The sequence below is a fragment of the Corapipo altera genome, unplaced genomic scaffold (genome assembly GCF_003945725.1).
Source record: "Corapipo altera isolate COAL_440 unplaced genomic scaffold, ASM394572v1 112, whole genome shotgun sequence".
Lineage (NCBI taxonomy): Eukaryota > Metazoa > Chordata > Aves > Passeriformes > Pipridae > Corapipo > Corapipo altera.
This window is the reverse complement of record NW_020884899.1, coordinates 10,865,101-10,881,886: the sequence shown is the minus strand read 5'-3', so window position 1 is coordinate 10,881,886 and position 16,786 is coordinate 10,865,101. Positions and strand designations below refer to the sequence as shown.

Here is a 16,786-nt window from a genome sequence, read left to right as displayed (position 1 = left end):
TTCTCATTCCTAAAAAGGAAGATTTGGCTGGCCCATGAGTTACCAAATCAGCACAAAAAAATGGGCCTCCTAAGCAATTCTTTGTGCCTACAGCTGGTTCTGGTCTCCTCTCTGTTGGACACGCACATGTGCTCAATTCCCAGTTGTGCTGGATGCCTATTAAAAGAACAAATCTGCAAGTGAGGAGGGTCTCTCCTGCCACGTCCATGGAAGTGAAATACGTAAATCTCCTGCATGCTGAGGGGAATGAATGCTCAAAGTGCTTGGGAGAACAGCTGTGAAAGAATAAGCAGTTTGTGTTCTGCTGCACAGTGTCACCGATCCAGCTCACAAAGCTGATCCTCACGTGGCACGTTGTGCCTGCTCCATGATACTGCCTCCTGCTTCTGGGGGGGTGATTCAAAGTGCTCAGCATTCCAGGCAGCACAGGAAAAGGGACAAACCTGCTCCTTCCACAATGGTACAACTAGCATGGTGTTGGTGCACAGCAGCAAGGGAGCACTGGAGTGGGAAGGACAATTCCAGTTAGGGGCCCTGTGCAGGGAGTGGAGGTGGAGATCATGGTGAGCCATGGGCAGAGCTGTGGAGAAGCAGGGGAACTGCCTGTCCTTGCCAGCCTGGGAAGCCAGAAGAGGGATTGGAATAATCTTCCTCAGTGCCACTGGTTTTCTCTTCTATCTGCCAGTGGTGAATTCCGACCACTCAGGAGACACCCTGGAGTGAGACTGGTATATGATTGACAGGTGAGTCATGAAATATTTAAAGAATATGAAGGGTTCAGTAGGACTGTGGAAGGAAGTTGTGTTTCCTTTCCTGAAAACCAAGCAGAATTGCCCACTTGACCAAAACCCAAAGTACAAGTGCACAGCTCAAGGCATTCACCTTCCGCCTGCCCTGAGCCAGCACCGAGTCCCACCATGAACCACACCCACCTATGGTTCCTTCCCCCTCTGGACAAGAGAGAAACAGCAGAACATGTTCAATGCTAATTATGGTATCAGTGGAAGAAACTCAGATGAGACATTCACTGAGAGAAGCCTTGGAAGAATTTTACTTGATGTAGAATCTTTGAACACAGCAGTGACATTAGGAAGGAGATGGGAGGTCCAGTGCACTTATTTTGCATGTGGACACATCATTCTTAATTTCATATTCTGTGGGTTTTTTCCCCTGGGGCTTTTATATCCATCAGTAACACAGACCCCAATATTTTTTACTTCCCTGACAGAAGCACTGAAAATCAAACCCATTTATTGAATACCAAACAAATGCAGAAATAAGAGCAGCTTCAGCACCAGATTACACATTTGTAACCCTCCAAGGACCAGATGCAGCAGAGCTGGAACACTCAGCAGCTGTAATGTGCACCAAGAAGTCACATTTGTTCAAGAAAAATCACATTACTTATATTAATTGGATGTGTCCAGCCCATCATGAGTCCACTTAAGCCTTGGCAAACCTCTAACTCTGAGCATAACAAAGGTATTAATACAGATATTCCTTTATATTATCCCATTTACATAACAGCTCCCACCTTTGCAGCCTAATACTTATCCTTTGGAACACAGAGAACTATTGACTCATATCTGGACTGGGTTGCCAAAAACTCCTAAATTTAGAGATGTTTGGAACAAGAAAGAGAGTTTGGTTCAGGCCCATCCACTGCAGCAAATTGAACACAAGTCATCATCTACACGAGCGACATTTTCGGCGTGCCCAGAGCCTGGTGGGAGCTGACATTCCTTCTCCCAGAAAGATTTACAGAATCTGTGCATTGACAAGCATTGAGGTAAGCCCTACTCTGAGGGCCAAGTGCATAAATTAGGCCTGTCCCCTCCCTTCAGTAGATCACATACACACTGTAGGTTGGCTCACTGTGCTTTGGCAGCTCCCAGTCTGTGAGCGCGTGTTCGCAGAGAGGGAGTTCGTGTCATACTCGTGCATTTACATTTTCTTTTCTAAGGCTTTGGTGCAAGGAATACGTTGCACATCATTTTTTCCCTCCATTCACATCAGATACTGGATTAAACAGACAGGGGAAAAAAAAAGTACTATTAACATGTTGGCACATATTGCACTTTCTCAGCAGAAACTGTGTCGCTTGTGCATCAGCTTGGTTTAAATTATGTAGGTCAGTGTAAGGTCAGCAAGAAGTGCTGGATTAGCATCCTCAGAGACTGAGGTCCTCTCCTCACTCACAGAACAAGGCCACATCAAGAAATGTCATTAGAGGTTCATGCACAAAGACAGGGATATTTCCTCAGGCCAACCAAGTGCTCACCTGTTCCATGAGCCCTTGGCTTACATGGAAAACAGACTGGCCAGTTGGCAGGATGACGAGGGGACTGACACTGTCAGACTGCTTCTTCAAACACTGTCAGGGTTTTTATGAGCTGCATATTTGCAGCAGTCCATGTACCTGTGAAATGACTGAATCACTGTCTTCCATGTGTCAAAATGATGCCATTTCTGGGCTGTTCCATCTTCCTCCCACAGATTACCACATTTTAGGTAGAATGCATGGCCTGAAAACCCAAATACGTGTGGCAGCTCAGACTGGGTCTTGGTGACTTCTAGTAAAGTAACACAGGGATAGCACTGGGAGCCCCACACATCATCCCAAAGGCTTTCAGCTTTCCCAGCTGGATTGTCTGTGCTAAGCTTTTCTCTGTGACCTGAAGAACCAGTACAGTTGTTTCTCACTGAGGGCCAAAAGCCTCATATAATCCAGGCAACATGAGAAAGAGGGCTTTCTGAAGAATGGAAAACATGGAATGATTTGGGATTAAATGACAAAAGAACTGAATACTGTGCATACATCTCCTGCATTTCCAGCAAATTCATGCTCTTGCCAGGCTTCTCACACAGTCCAAGCACTCCTCTTCAAATTTCCATGGTATCCCATCTTCCAGGCTGTCTGGTATCTCTGCTCTTCCTCAGCTTCTTTCCAGGTTTTTCCACAGATCCATGGCATTCCAGCACTGTGGCATTTCTCAGTGTCCCTTTGACCAACTGGAAGATGTGATACTTTGCATGGCATGTTCAGACTCTTCCTCCCACGGCTTCAGCCATTCCCAATGTGCTCACTTCTTAGGAGGCAGAACTGTTGTTCCAGAAATAAGATCCAGCAATTACTTCATTCCAGAAATGAAAGTTGCAGGAAAGGTTTCCCTCCTTCCGCTTCTTTCTAAAAATATATCCAGGAAAACTAACTGATTGTTAGGGGCTGAGTTGGCAGCAGGGAGGAAATCCTGTGTGTCTGTGTCCTGTCTGTGTCCCAGAGCATCCTGCCCTCTCCTTTTGGCTTGGCATGTTCAGCCCTGGTTTGGAAGTGGCCACTGGATGGGAGGTGGGTTTACCTGAAGAGGGAAAGAAAGTGATGACACATGAAATGGGCTGACAGTTCCCAGGTGGCCTGTGACAGGAGATGGTGCCTCACTCAGCGATCCTTCTCTCCATAGCTTGGAGCTCCCAGCCCTGCTGCTCTGCTGGGCTGGTCCTCCCAGCAGAAGGGGCAAAGCTGGCAGCACCTCAGGGATGAGTCTGCAGCCTTGGTGTCAGAGGAGGACCATTCCCAGAGCACTGGCACTGCCTAGAGTAGCTCCCTCCTTCTGTTCCTCATCTTCAGAAGGAGCTCTGCTGTTTCACAGCCCCTTCCCTCCTCTCTCATAGGGCTATGATCCATTAATGGCCCCAAAACACAGCCCTGAGTGCAATTCCCATACACAAGGCTTGGGAGACTCTTTCTGATGTGCACCACATTTTAAAAGAAATGCTTTCTCTTACACCACCCCCTCCTGTTCAGAGCAGCCTGGTAGCAACTACAGCAAACTCACAGTGGGAAATCTAACAGCACAGAAGTATCCAGTGTCCACAATCATTTCCTTTACTATGATTTTGCAGATGTGACTGCCATGGTCTGAATATTAAAAAAAAAAAAAAAAAACCAAAACCAAAACAGTATTTTGAGCATACCGAGCAGGAACTGCTGCTACAAAACAATGCAAATTCCAGAACTTCTGTTTCTGTAAATAAAAATTTTCCAGGGGACAACATCCAGAGGAGACAGTCATGTGCTCCAGCCTGAACAGGAGTCGGAAAATTCAGGGTCTAGTCCCAGCTCTACTCAGGCAGTTTGGCTCACTGGCTTCCACTTCCCGTGGTAAGACAAAACAATGATAATAAAAATCACAATGAAAGCAATTGAAATTATTTGCATAATTATTTAGCCTGTGTTTGCATGCTTTGCATGTTAAACAAGGGGTTGTTCCTTATCCCACAATCTCAGAACAGATAGGGAAGTAGAAAGTGGGGAGGAGAATGGGAACAAAACCTAATGAGTGTAGAAGTAAACTCAGTTCTGCAGAAAAACAAGCTGAAATGTTTATTTAAGAGAGACTAAATAGGCAAAGATTCAGAGCCTGGTGGAAAAAGTCAGGGAGTTCACATCAGAACAAAGGCTGTGACACAGAAGGATGGAAATAATTGTGGAAGAAGCTGATGAATGGGTGGACTGGGCTGGAAATACTGGTGGAGCTGCAGGCAGTGTCGTGACAGGTGAACACATGACGATGAAGATGATGATGATGATGATGATGATGATGAACTCCTTTTCAGTTTGGACATGGATGGAACATGAGTCCTGCTGACTAAGGGTGACTGTGAGATTCTGCTGCTCCAGGACAAGGAGCATCAGCTGCATCCACACCAAGGCAGGGCCCCTGGAAACTCCTCTGGAAATGTTATCTGCGGATCCGAGCCGCTTCCAAAGCTTCCAAAACCCGCCTGGGGAAGAGATTGCCCCACAACCCTTTGATATGGCACATTCACCAGCAGGTTCAACCAGTAATTCATTGAACAAAGCACTCAAGTCAGTGGGACAAACCCATATGGGAATAAGTGTGAGTCACATTGGGGCAGGAGTGGCCTCCCTGCCCTGAGCCCATCCTGGAGCTGTTCCCTCTTCATCCATTCAGGGTCTGCCACAGGTCAAGTTCTCCTTCTGAAATATCAAGCTCTGTCTCATCTGGGACAAATTTACTGCCTTGATCTTTAGACCCCACTTTATGTGGACATGCCAGATGAGGTTTCCTGAACACTGATCCATGGAGACAGAAATATCAACAGGAATTAATGCAGAGAGGTGTCACCTTGGCAGATTTAACTCACTGTGTCCCCTTTGTGCTCTGGCAACTTTCAGCCAAGGCCAGCTGTATGATTTGTTCAACTAAATTAGGGAAAGGCTGATTTGAGAACAAAAAAATGAAGCTGAAAAGGAGCTGGAGGTTTCATACTCAATGAAGTAAAATAATAATCCCCTATCCAGAGAAAAATACATGATACTCTGGCAGCAAAATTCTTTGGAGCATCACAAGCTGTAAGTTACAAGAAAAAGGACAAAACATAAAGAACAGATTAATCCAACTGTGGGAGAACAGCAAGAAAAGCAGCTGGTTCTGATATTCCTATTGACAAAACTTTGGCTGGATACCAAATATACCTTTCCCACCCCAAAATTCTGTGGGGTTGAGGAGAGCACAAACATCCCTTATCATTCTTTATCATCAATTGTCAGTTCTACTTGGTGTCCAGCTACCTGAATTCAGATACAGTGTGGTCCTTATCACCTCAAATAACAGCCCCCTTTACCCCAAAGTCCTTTGGGTTCATGTGGGGAGAAGCATGACCTGCCATATGGAAAATATCAGTCAAAATAAAATATTTTATCTTATATAAAGGCTCATTCACAGTGTCCCACTGGTGTTTGCCATAAAACCAAGAAAAAGTGAGGTTGTTTCAGCACTGTCTGGTCTCGGAGACTGTGGATGGAAGTCCATCCAGTTTTACTGCAGTCTGGCACAGACTTCCTTCGTGCAAGGAGCACATTTAACTGCCTACAAATTCCATAGATGTTTTTAGCAGAAGTGAGAGGTTGTGCTACCAAAGGAGAACATGAGCCAAAGATGTTCTATTATCCATATCCTATTAAAGGTCAGACAGAGCTCTTACCTCAGTGTTATAATGTGACCAGAAACTTAATTGAAAATATAGGAAAAGGTTATTAACAAAGAGATGAAGCTGTAGTAAATTTAAAACAGCCCACAGAAGGACTCTTGATAGAAAGAGAAGGTTATATAGATAGATAGGCCTTTAATTAAGGTGTATTGCTGGGTTAAGTGTAAATTTTCCAAGCAAAAATGAAGATAGAAAACTGGTAATTGCTTCCAATTTATATTATAAAAATCAGTCATATTCATTTTACTTCCTGTGACAGCCTTACTTAATTCTAAGCTTCATTCACTTAATTGGAAGGGAGAATTCTTTGAACAAAAACATAAGGAACTAAGGAAAGAGACAGGCAGATTGCAAGGATTGAATGAACAGCACTTTAAATGAAATCATTAAAACCCCTTGTCCAAGATTCACAGTAGATTCATGTTTGCTGTCCTCAAGGGATATTTATTATCAAAGCTGAGTGGGAAAAGATTGGGAATTATATCAGAAAAAAAGTCTCTAATGGTTCCTTGAAAATTGAATCTGAAGAACTCCCTGTTTCTATTGCTATCATAATTTTTCCATGTCTCAAAGTTAGTGTAGAGTAGAAACTCACATATTTCTCTTACTGACACCTCTTGCAAGGATGGTGTCACTTGGAGTCACATGTAACCCAGAGGTTCACATGCACAGGAACTACATTTACCTCAACCATATTCTCACCTTGTTCACAACAGAAGATGTTCAAAGAGAGCTTTGCTGGAAGAGTTCATACAACTCTCTTTGCAGAAATCAGACTCAGAAAAAAAAAGCCTTCCTAAAGTGGTGAGTCTTTGTGGGTTTGGGAGTTGCCCTGACACTGATAAGGAAACAAAGGGTGGTGGCTGAAGTGGCAGATCACAAGCAGAGATGTGAAGAGCTGACATTTAAAAGTAATAGTCCTGGAGAATACTAGTGATTCACAAGAGCAGATATCAGAATCACTCGATGACTACTATAGAATAATAAATCCACATCTCTTTTGCAGGTAAAAAAAATCTTTGCCTTGACAAACATTAAGTTGTGAGGGGGTTGGTTTAGTTTTTCAGTGTGAATATGCACAGAGCTTCATGATCTGTAGGTAACTAACAAAGCCCAACACACAAGTGGCTGTTTCCACATATGCTGTTCCTGGATATGAGAGAGAATTCTGCAGTTATAATCAAGGTGCACTGAATTTTAGTCTCCCCATGCACAAATCAAAATTAGTGCATCACAAATCCATTCCTGGCATGAGCAGTGGGTTCTGCTACAGGCAAATGGATCAGCAGCACCATGCCCAAATCTTTCTGAGATCCATTTAAGCAGCCACCTGAAAAGGATCCATAGCAGAAAGTGGAGAAAGCTGAGAGAAAGTCAATGATATTAAATCTCTCCCTGTCAAAAGTCAAATTACAAAGAAATGACTCAGCTGATGGTTTTGGTCTATGTCTCTGGTTTCTGGGGGGAGGTGACAAGGGATGCTTCTCCATCAGTGGATATAAAGAGAAGGTTAAAACATCCTGATGCCAATTGTTCAGAAATATTAAATAATCATGTCTTGTATTTTCTATTTTCAAAGGTCTGAGCAAGCTTTAACTAATTAAACAGCAAGGGTAGAGTAATTAAAAGCTCAGATGTTAGGTTGCTAATAGGAACTGAATAATAGAATGAATTAATTACCTCTAAGAAATCAAAGACTAAAAGAAAACACCAAAACATTCCCATGTTTACGTGAAAGGAATGAGATCTTAGTACATCAGGAACACTGAAGGTAGCAACAATAAATCTTTATCTGTCAGCAGGAAGGGAAGATAGAGCTGCAGAAAGCCCAGGGAGGATTAGGGAGAACAGCAGACAATCATCAGTGAAACACAGACAAAGCTGGGAACATGACTATAAAGTGCTTGAGGAAATCCCTAAATCCATTGGTATTAAAGCATTTACAGTGACTTTTCAATCCCAGGGCCAGTCTCACCATCAGAGAATTCTGACATCTCTGACAATAGGACCAGGCTCAGGTCTTCAAGTCAAAAAAGTTTTAGTGAGGCTTGAAGTTATTTCATGAAATGCAATTTGGATGATTTTCCTAAGATACATCTAATATAGGCCTTAGCTGGGAATACAGAAATAAGTTTTGAAAAAAGAAAAATTAGAGACAGTGTGAAACTGAAGCATTTCAGCTACTGGGCAGAAATGAACTTCCAAGAGTAGAAGAATTTTCTTATCATGGCTTTGTTGCTTTGCTTTTGTTTTCACTAAACATAAAATAAACTGCCTTCAGGAAAAGAGAAGTAAGCTCACTTCCATTTTTCAAGGGCAAAAGTGAGCATCCAGGCAGTTATCAGGGACTTGCTGAAATGTTGTGTATTCACACCCCACCTTCCTCTTCTCACAAATTGTGAGAGGGACAGAGCAAGCACTTTAGCACTAAAAGTCAGTTCTGATAAATGTCCACATTTGTTAAGAATTAAGCCCTAAAAAGAACTTCTCTGGTATCAGAAATAGAGTAAGATGTGAAAACCCAGCAAAAGCTGAAGAAATAAAATGGAAACTCCCTTTGCTGTCAGTAAGAACAGGGTCTAGATAAGCAAAAGAAGAAGGGAAAGGGGTTATTTCAGGAAAAAAACATCCATGGTTCTTGCCCAGAGGGACAGACCCAGCCGTTCTTAACTGGAAGCGCCCCTGTCCCTCTCTGTCCCAGTTCCTCCAACAAATTCAGAGTTCTCCCATCCCAGCTCTCTTGTGCAGGGGTTCTAAAGGACACATGTAGGGAAATGGAGCTGTTCAGGTCAGCTTCCTCTCTCCCTTTTCTGCACGAGAATTCTCTTACTTAATCCTTTGGTTATCCATCTGCTCTGAAGAAGCCATGGAGCCACATCCCAGTGCTCAGCCAGACCCAAGGGGCTCTGCCCACACAGCTGGTCCAGGCTCCATTTCTCAGCATCCTTCTCCTCCCCTCTCCTGCCACCTCTGCATCTTTGTGCCTGTTCATTTGCATCTTTCTCTTTCATTTTAAACCACTGCTTTTTCCCATGTGTAAAGTCTCTACCAGCACAGGGTGGCACCTTCTTCTCTAAAACCCTCTGAAAAGCACGTTTCCCTCCCGAAGCAGAAGTCACCCACTAGCCAATAATAAACAGCATTTCTCTTTGGAGAGGCATGAACCCATTGCTCTCTAAACAGTCCCATGAGCACTGGGACAAAAAAAACCTACTTCCCACTCTGCCTTTACCATGTGGATATAGTGGTTGTGTTTGCATTTCCCTCATAAGGCACATTATGAAGACCCTTTACCTTTAATTGTCAGATATTTCCACAGAATCTATAGAAACTATATGTATTTGACCTCTACTTCCCAGTAAAATTTCAAAACCATTAAGGATTACTAGAAAGGGAGTAACAGACTGCCACATACATGGTCCTGAGTCTTGTTTCCTTAGAAAACTTGGCTAAAATAATCCTTTTTTCAAGAAGAGTCTTTATGAACAAAGATATGATGTTGAATTCTCTTTCTAACCTTTTGGATATTCCTTGTTGCACATTCTTTTTGGAGAAAGCTGAGCACAGTAACTACAGCAAGATAAAAAAGAAAATCTGGCAAATAAACAAAACAGCAGCAAGGAACTGATGCCTAAAATAAGGATACAACCCAGGAAAAGTTTGGTTCTCCTTCCTGACACATCTTTTTCTTTGGTTGTCCAATGTTGTGAGTTTTTAATGGATTAATTTCTTATTTAAGGAGTTACAGTATATCACACTTTTTTTTAATCAATTCTACTCATAAAACAATGATTTTCCAGATTTCTCATTCTGCTGTAGGAAGAAAAAAGTTTCCAGAATCGAGTATTACTCAACAAGAAGCAAATAATGTCAAACATTTTTACAATATGGAAATAAATTTAAAAATACGGTCTTTGCTAAGGCCCAGCCCAAAGCCCCATCATATCTATGAAAGGTCTTCAATCAACCTTGATCAGTCCTTATAAATCCAGCTCTTAGTTTAGACTGAAATGTTGATGGTGCAGAGTAAAATAACTTGGGGCTTCGCTTTGCCCTTTCACAACAACAGGAACAGGCCCAAAATGCAAAGTGAAACCAGGCCAGACAGGATCCTTCCCCTTGCTGTCAGCTCTGCCCATCCCTTCTCTTTCAAATCAGGAGTTTTATTCCAGAATTACACATTTATCAATCTTCTGGAAAAAAGCAGTGACTTTACCCTGTCCCTTGAGCCCTCCCACCCTGATCTGCTCCAGCCTGTGCTGCCTCAGCTGTATTTCACCTCTGCTACTCTTTTTCCTGGGATCCAAGGAGGGATAATGTGGCCATCAGAAAGAAAGCCTCAGAACAGCCTTAACCTTCATGGTCCACAAACTGGTTTAGGTAAAGGAGATGATGTCCAGCTCTTAAGTATATATATATATATATGTGTTATATATATAATCATAGAATCACAGAGTGGTTTGGGTTGGAAGGGACCTTGAAGATGATCCAGTTCCACCCCTGCCATGGGCAGGGACACCTTCTACTAGACCAGGTTGCTGCAAGCCCTGTCATCCCTGGCCTTGGACACTTCCAGGGATGAGGCAGCCACAGCTTCTCTGGGCAACCTGTGACAGGGCCTCACCACCCTCATAGGGAAGAGTTTCTTCTTACCATCCAATCCAGCCCTGCCCTCTGTCCATCTGAAGCCATCAGTCTATCTGTCTATCCATCTATCTGTCTATCTATCTCTCTATCTATCCTATCATAGAATAGTTTGGGTTGGAAGGGACAGAATGCTATTTCCTAAGCTTCTAGCCCTGTAAATATTAGGATAATCCAAAGCTGAAAGGCAGGAGTGACTTATACAGACACCACTGTACTAACAGATAACACCATGTGAGTGGTCTTATGGACCACCCAGAGCAGGAGTGCAGGAGCCTGAGCTCATCCTGCCACTGACACCAAGTTCAGCCTCAGGGAATTTTACAGCTTGATCCCAGACCTCTTGAAGTCATGGGCAAAGCTGTTTGACGTCATAGCACAGGATCAGCTCCTGCATCTCTCCTCCTCTGTTGCTGCAAGGTGTCTCTGGGGTGAAAGTGTGTGAAGTGTTTCAAAGATTTAAAGTACTATAGTTGTCATCCCACAAATCTTATTCATCCCTAATAATTCCTACTAGTGGGAGTAGGCCCCTTGGCTCCATAGTCATCATTATTTGTACCATTTCTAGTATTATTCATAACACATCTAGTTCTCTGACATATTTTTATTAATTTTAGAAGCCGAACATTTTTAGCAGCACGTTCTACATATTCAACAGATGCATGATATAATTAACCAAGAAATGTCGTAAGAAACACAAAGAAAATATTCTTATTACATTCAATATTTAATTGCCCACAGTTATTCTCAAGTCAAACATTCTGCTTCTCAGAGAGAGTTGTCACAGATCCCTTACATTGTTTTGTGGGTTTTTTTTAGTGAGTCTAAGTCAGAGCTCATTTTCTTAGTTTTAGGCTTTCAATCTATCAGAATGAAAAAGCAAAATCACACCCCAGGTGAGGCTGCAGCGTTAGTACTTTACCCTCAATCTTGCAAACACCCTGTGGGGATTTTTTTTTTTTACTCCATCAAACAAAAGTTTGCAAATCTTGTCCCATATTGCATCTCTGTGATGGAAGTTTCAGCAGCCCCATAGTGCTGGTAGGGTTTGTAGATCCTTCTCTGCATCTTCCAAGAGAGGTAAAGTGGGTCCAGAAGACACATATGGGCTTGGCCAAGTTTGCCAAAGTTTAATTTCATTACTGAGTGTCCCCATTCTTTTCCCTTTATTATCCTAATAATTAGAATTGCTCATTCTCTCCTCTGCCATCCATTCTGTGTAGTTCTTGCTACAGAATGAAGCAAATGTTTTCCTCTAGGAAAGAGAACTATAGGACAGAGATTCACAAGGTGGTTCATTGATGTCTCCCTTTTTTTCCACCCCAAAAGGGGTGGTAATGAGCCAAAAATCTGCCAGAAATGCTACCTCTAAAGGAAAAGAAAGTTATTAAGACACTTTGAGTACCTGGACAGTCTGGAAAAACATTAAGTGAGCCACTGCTGGCCATGGAGTCATAGAATCCATGATTCCTGTGAATCTGTGGTCCTTTGCACATGGCAGTGTATTAGTGTTGTCTTTATCTTACCTAACTTAGGGTGTTTAATATCAATAAACTGCCCACTCCAGATTCTCTACATATTTTGCTGAGTATTAGGAAGCAACTTCAAAGGACAACTCATTTCAGCCCAGCAGAACAAAGTCAGACAGGATGAGTCACCCTCTCAGAGCATCTACTTGTCCCCTCTGACAAGAGATCAAGAGTTGGGTGCCTTGTTTAGGCTGAATTTAACTGAATGCTTAACTTCACATGGCTTGAGTTTGGTGAAATGAATCCCACTTGGGTTTTATTCAACATCAAATCCTGCTGCTTCCCACAATCGAAATTATTTTAGTCATCAGGTGCCTTACTCACTGCCTTTTGCTGTTTTGTTCAAGGAGCACTCATGGACTAAAATGCCTTTCCAGGAAATGAAAAGGATAATGCTCCTTGTGTTCTTCACTTTGCTCCTGGCAGCCAAGTGCTCCCTGCAGGATGGAGAGGGGTGGGTGTGATGGGCTCTGTGTGCATAAGAGGTACCAGGGAGGGCATTCCCAAAACCTTCCTGGCAAGCAGTTGGTCATCCAGGTGTCAGGAGAGCTGAGAAATGGGCTGACTTGGCAGCCAGTGTTGTGCTGGTTGGTGCACCAGGAATCAGCACTTTCACCAAGGGAAGCAGATATCCCAATCCTATGGAATCTCAAAAGCTGCTGGAGGTGTCTGATGCCCTTGCAGACCACTGAAAATCTGCATGTTGGATGTTAAAGATGCAGCTAATGGATATTCTGGTGACTCAACATGAATCAGTCCAATTAAGAACTGAATCAGGCTCTTCAAATACTCCCATGAAGATCTTCCTCTGAAGACTTCAAAGTGCATTACAGAGATCCAAAGTGCTAAGAAGGAGGATAATCCAGTGATGATATCAATTCTGGCATGACGCACTTCCCATGTGACCAGGGACAAGTCCATTTAGAGACACACTTATGGCACACATATTTAGAAGCCACACAGAGATTTGGACTGGAACATAACAAAGATTGCATCTTGACAATCTTCTCTGTGGAATTCTATAAACTGGTTGTAAAATTTTATAGAAAGAGCATTCCACTAAATATTGCACTCTGGGGGCTTTCCCACAATAAATACCTGTCCTGCTCTATTTTGGAACATAAACTGAGCTTTACTGCTCAGCCAGATCTGCTGTCTGAACCATGTACCCCTAAAATCATGATTTTGATATCAACCTCCTGTTTATCTGAGGAGAAAATAAATAAAAGGCAGAGCTGAACAGAGCCATGGCACGTTTCTTTAACCCTTCTATAATGAAGCTACAAAATATGGCATTAGCAGCACATAAAGCAGCTGTACAGTTTTATAGAATCTTAGAATGGTTTGTGTTGGAAAGGACCTCAAGGATCATCTTGTTCCATCCCCTGCCATGGGCAGGGACACCTTCCACTATCCCAGGTTGCTGCAAGCCCCATCCAGCCTGGCCTTGAACACTTCCAGGGATGTGGCAGCCACAGCTTCTCTGGGCAACCTGTTCCAGGCCTGCAAACACCTGGACAGACAGGATGAGAGATGTCTAAACCACCTGAACTGCAGAGTTGGGTATCAAAGTTTAGCAGCTGAGTTGCATCTCAGGGCAGCAAGGATGGATCAAATGCCTGTAGCTCTGGTTACTGCACAGAAACATCCAGATGACTTCAAACAGCCTCTGAAAATCCCAGCCACCTTTTGTCTGCCTGTGGGCCCCCTGGTTTGGGGGGTGTTTATCTGTGAATGAGCCTTTGGAGCAGCAGAGTGCCTGGCACTGCCTTGTTCTGGTGTCCCTGTCACACACCCAAACCCACCACTGGCAGCTGCCTTCCCTGCTCACAGCTTTCCCAGAGGCTGAATCTATACTGCAAATCCAGAAGGAGCAGGGCACAGCTTTGATCCATGATCCATGTGTCACTGTTAGAACCCTCCCTGGCATGGCTCTGGCCTGTCCCAGCCAGTGCTCTCCCAGACGATGCAAAGACCAAGGATTGCTCCCCGTAGACCGTCTGGATGAGGCCACCTGCTTGGGATGCAGGAATGGGAGGAAAGAGTTGAGTCATGTGGATATGAGTCATGATTGGCTACTTTGTGTTTGGGTTATTTTATTTTCTGGCCACAGCCAGAGAGAGCAGGGAATGAACATTGACCCTTCCTGAGGCACTGAACTGCTCTTCCTGAAAAAGCTGATTACTGAAATCAGCCCTTTGGGGAGCACCTGCAAGGAGAAGGCTCATGGCTTTGGCCACAGTTTGCCCTGTGCCGTGGCTGAGCTGGGCATGGCCGTCTCCCAGGCTGCATTCCAGCTGGATTCGGCACCAACTCATTCACTAGGAAAAGCAGAAAAAGAAACAGGAAAAAATGAGGTGAGGTTTCCATGGCTACTGGACTGTTTACTTTCTTCTGACCATTATCACAAGTTTTGCCATCCAAACAAGAACAGATGTCAGACCTCTGGGTTTGGTGAGTTCATTCTGGATACAGCACTGGGAAAGGTGCTGCCTTGGAGCCCGGGAAAGTGGCACAGGTTCATCTGTGGGCAAAACACAAAGCACAGGCAGCCAGACTTCTAAACACTGGCCATAGAGCTCCCTTCAGGAATGCTTCCTAATTACACTGAACTTCCAGATTTCATGTTCTTTTGTGATGGTTGTTGAAAATAACAGGTCAAGAGTAACACCACATCACGTTTTCTGGAGGAGACTAACATACACTAAACCCAACAGCAATTTGTAGAGAAATAGCCCAAACTTTGACTTCAATATTCTAGAACAATGAGGAGAGGGCAGAAATCAGAGCCATGTGATCGGTCCTGTTATTGGTGATGCTGAACTGCAGAGCAGCTTATCCTGTATTCATTATGACACATTCCAGAGCAACAGGTAGAAGTACAAGTGGTGTTTCTCCTGTGAGCCTGGTCAGATTATCATTATTATTCACATAACAAAATACAGCTTAAATGGAAAAACTCTCAAAATTTTCATTAACTACTAACCCTCTACTTGCTTTCCTCTGATTCAATTTCATCCTACTTCCCTAGTCCAGCCTCCCTCACCCTGGTCCACTTTTTGGAGCAGTACCTGGATCCTGCCTTTGCTACAGAGCCTTCTCCCCTCAGTTCCCTGTCTCAGACAAGTTCATTTCTTTAACACACCGGCAGCATTTACAAGGTTTAGGACTGAAAAATTCTATAAAGAATTTCATAGCTCTGCCCAAATTTCCAATCTGAGGACTTTGCTAAACCACAGTCTCAGCACTCTTGATTTAGTTTTCTTGTAAATCAGACTTTTTTGTCTCAGTCTAATAGATCAAAAACCCCAGAGAGTTTCCATAGATGTCTTTGCTGGCTTAACAGGCTGCACAAACCACAAGCTACTCAATAGTTAATAATAAGCAGCTTCTCCCCACAGCACTTGGTTTGAAAGGACTACAAGCTCTGAGTCATTGCACAGATGATTTGAGCTTAACCCTAATAGCTCTGTTATGTCCTGGCTTATTCCTAAATCGTCTTGGAAGCAGGAGAGTGTCAACAATAAACTTGTAAGGTTTAACACTCTTAACACCAGGTAAACTGCTTTATCTCAATTAAAAATATCGGTAGTGTCCTTTCCACTACCTCACGGAGCTGTGAAGTAATGCTGGAGCTAAAGCATATGCCTGCTGGTCTGTGCCTGGAGAGGTTCTGGGAATTAATTCTGCTTTGCAGAACTATTCCAGTTATTCATGTGACTCAGCGGCGGAGACCGGGATCTTCCTGCACTCCGGGGTGACGTGCTGATTCAGGCTGGTTCAGCAGCCTGGGATAGGAGACACCTTATCAAAAGAAAAGCCCTCTTTGGGGACAGGCTCTCCCAGCAGCTGGGAAGGAAATTTCCGTTGCGCTCCCCAGCTGCTCCGGTGGGGTGAGATTAGAGGGTTATTATTAGATCTGGATGATTTTCTTTGCTCTGGGTAAGAAGGGAATCGTTCTTTTCAACCAATAAATTATTCCTTAGCATCGCTGCTGTGATGTGTGTCCAGATGTGATCTCAGGGCTAAGGCTCTGCACCTCTGCTTTCAGTCATACCTAGGAGTATTCCAGCCACACTTGGTATTCAAGTTTTATTTATAAATGTTTTAGAAAGGATTAATACCTGGCTGACTCTCGTTATACACACATTGCAGACAGGAACAGTAAATTGCAAGTCATTTATCAGTAATCCCTGGATTTATTCAGTTTGGTGTGGAATGACTGATTGAGACATTAATAATAAATTAACCCTTTATAAAACAATTGCAAATAGTCCCTTGATGGACAGGGCACTCCTCAGCCCCATTATCTGATTAATGCAGGCATCTGGAAATCTCAGCCAGCCCCTCCACACTCACTCTCTGGGTAACACAGTCAAGGGAGTGAGCTGAGTCCTCCAAAACTAAACATCTAAGGCAGGTCTATCAAAAGGTGGCTGAAGCGTTTTGAGTGACCAGCCCAGGATCTCACATAGCAGAGTGTGGTAGATCAAGACAACTCACATTTCCTAATTTCTGCCCTCATTCTCAGTCCCCAAGACCACAGCTGCCCTATAATCACATCATCAGAGCTCTGCAGTTCTTCAGAGAAGCTGTGA

The 16,786-nt window shown here is 43.5% G+C and overlaps 1 long non-coding RNA gene across 2 annotated transcripts in view; it reads right to left on the bottom strand.

Annotated features, from left to right (window-relative positions):
- Window positions 1–1,023: 1,023 nt before the first annotated feature.
- LOC113950026 overlaps window positions 1,024–16,786 on the bottom strand; it is a 118,849-nt gene continuing 103,086 nt past the window's right edge. For both annotated transcript variants that reach the window (XR_003528637.1, XR_003528636.1), the window contains one exon: window positions 1,024–3,359. This is a non-coding gene — a long non-coding RNA (uncharacterized LOC113950026). The remainder of the gene's footprint in view (window positions 3,360–16,786) is intronic.